This window comes from Protomyctophum parallelum (genome assembly GCF_964188405.1).
Source record: "Protomyctophum parallelum genome assembly, chromosome: 10".
Classification (NCBI taxonomy): Eukaryota; Metazoa; Chordata; class Actinopteri; order Myctophiformes; family Myctophidae; genus Protomyctophum; species Protomyctophum parallelum.
Window position 1 is genome coordinate 36,536,020 of NC_139704.1, and position 2,808 is coordinate 36,538,827.

At 43.8% G+C, this 2,808-nt stretch overlaps 1 pseudogene across 1 annotated transcript; it reads right to left on the reverse strand.

Annotated features, from left to right (window-relative positions):
• Nucleotides 1-780: 780 nt before the first annotated feature.
• On the reverse strand, nt 781-1,801 carry LOC310866205 (cysteine-rich protein 2-like; annotated as a pseudogene). The gene is made up of 2 exons: nt 1,205-1,801; nt 781-1,098 (listed from the first exon to the last, which is right to left on the reverse strand). The product of its transcript is annotated as a cysteine-rich protein 2-like (transcript).
• Between the last annotated feature and the right edge of the window lie 1,007 nt (nt 1,802-2,808).

The window sequence follows — 2,808 nt, forward strand, 5'->3', positions numbered from 1 at the left end:
CCCGGGACATACAAACACACAGTTCATTCATTTCGTATATTATTTATTATATAATAAATAATAAATAATAAAAAACAAAAAATCTTTCAGATTTATTGGCAACAACATACTCCTGAGCAACACCCACCTCCATGGTGAATTTCCTCCAGTTGTCAGAAATGTAACGTATACAGTAAATGCACTGAACACCCACCATACACCTCACTATATTAATTTAAAATACAGAATATAGTACCCTTCCAACCTACAGAGAAGCCTCCTAAACTCACATCTTTGAGGGGCGCTATATCCCCTCCAACGTCTGGCATTTGAAATTACGTCTAATAATGACTAGTCATGACTCTAATTACTAATTACTTTGTTTACAGCAGTAAACGTCCTGTGGGTCAATAGAGGCGAGGCTCCCCTCACTTTACACAAGTGTGATTTATTTTAACTGCCAAACTTCTTTCCACATAATTACATTGTTTGTTTTTTACCATTTCATTTTAAACTGTTTGTTTGAGTACCCATTTTACCCGTCTGTCTGTCTGTGTCCCTTTTATGCTCATATATGGAGAACTCTGTATCTTTGTATGCGTTTGTCCCTTTAATGCCCATACCTATGGAGATATCTGTATCTGTCTGTCCATGTCCCCTTTATGCCCAATATACATATCGGTCAGGTCGGTGTTCTGTACAACCATCTTCCATACCAAGTGATAATGTGGTGGTAGTGGTGGTGGATGGTAGAAAGTGTTGCAGAGAGAGGGATGCAGTGGGGGCTCAAGGCTGGGTTCCTTATTCATAGATGTATCTGCCCACGCCACGTGTTCACCACTTGGGGCCCAAACATATGAGCGTAGCACGGCTTGTGGCAGTACGGCTGGCCATCATGCGCTGCATGGCTGCCTGGAGCCAGAGTCTTCCTGCACTTTTCACAGTGCAGACAGGGCCGATGCCAGTCCTTGCCCAGTGACGTCACCTTCTCAGCAAAATATACCTTCTTGTTGCATCTGGGACAAAGGTTGGTTTCACCAAGGAAAGTGAAAGTGGTGCTGCTCCCAGCTTTTTCAGGTCCCTTACGTACATAGGCTCTCTTCTCCTCAGACCTGGGTGCTGAGTTTACAGCAGCAGGGTTGTTCACAGGGGTATCATCCATTTGGGAGCCTGCACCTTCATCTCTTTCTGGTTCCTCAGGCACACAAGCTTTCTTGTCCGCCACCTTGGGTGCTGAGTAGTCCACAGCAGCAGGGTTGTTGTTCCCAGGACTATCATATATATAGGAGCCTGCCCCTCCAATGTTCACACCTCTTGGCCCAAAGAGGGCAGCATAGCATGGTATGTCGCAGAACGGCTTGCCATCATGCTCTGCGTGGCTGCCAGCAGTCAGGGTCTTGCGGCACCTTTCGCAGCTCAGACAGGGCCGGTGCCAGTCCTTGCCCAGTGATGTCACCTTCTCAGCAAAGAATACGTTCTTGTTGCATCTGGGACACAGGTTGCCAGATTTTGCTGGTGCCTTAGGTACTCTCTTCTCAGCCTTCATGGGTGCTATGTCCACAGCCGCAGGATTGCTGGTGTTCATCGGAGTATAAGAACTTGCCAATGCCCCTCCAATGTTCACACCACTTGGCCCAAAGAGGGCAGCATAGCATGGCATGTGGCAGTAGGGCCTTCTATCATGCTCAGCATGACCACCTGCCGTCAGAAGCTTGTTGCAACGGTCACACTTCAGGCACAACTTGTGCCAAGCCTTCCCCAATGATGACACCTCCTCAGCCCAAAACACGGTTTTCTCACAATTGGAACACTTTTTGGCCATGTTGTAAATGCTTTGGTCAAATAAAACCAAGTGAACTTTCGCTTATACTATTGCACAAGCTTCCACCAGGCTATCAGTGAATATGAGATTATGTGAAGGAAGTCAACCATGTCATGTATTTATACATTGGGTTGACATCATCAGTGACAGATGACATCATCAGTGATGTCACTGGGGTAGAGCAAGTATGGGGGCAGAGACATAGAGTAAGACAGAGTTACGACATTGAGGAGGCAGAAAACAGCCCTATGTATACACGTGGTTCATCGTCACTGTAAAGCCTATTAGTAGGGGGTATTATCGTCATAACATGGTTAAAATCGTTACGCGGTGGAATAAAGCACCACATTTGGTACACACACTCACATTAAAGGGAAAAATCCAAAATGGCCACCAGAAATGACCTATTATTCCTAAAAGTGATATAATTCTGAAATGTTGACTGATTGTGCAAAGTAAAACCTTTTCATTTATAGTAATTAGGCTAATATTAAAGGATTTGGCAAAAATAACCCAAATATTTCTTAAACTACTTTAAATGCCAAAAGTTGACTTAAAAACCACTCTGAATGAGATGACCTTCCACATAAATCCCTTTCTGAGTGATATATTGTCAATGCCAAAAATACATGATTGTTTTAAAAAACTTTTAAAAGACCCTATGAATGATTAACAATAGATAATTATATTGTAAAGATCTTCACATGACCAGAGATCAAGCCTTCTATTGGGGCACAACTTAACTTTTTTTAAATCATTGCAATCAGCAATCTATGTACTTAACGAAATGATGAACAATATAGCCAGAATGTGGTAGCAGACAGGTTCTGCATCCTTGGAGTGTGGGAGCCCCCCAAGCAACAGTTTCTCGCGCTGGAAAAGTATACAATGTTGCAACCTTGTGCGGGAAAGTCACACCCCCTCACACACTGTTAGGGGTCAGGCGAGGACACTGAGTGGAAGGGGGTGTGGCTTCTTCTTAAAAAGATTTTCTCAAAAAAGAAAAG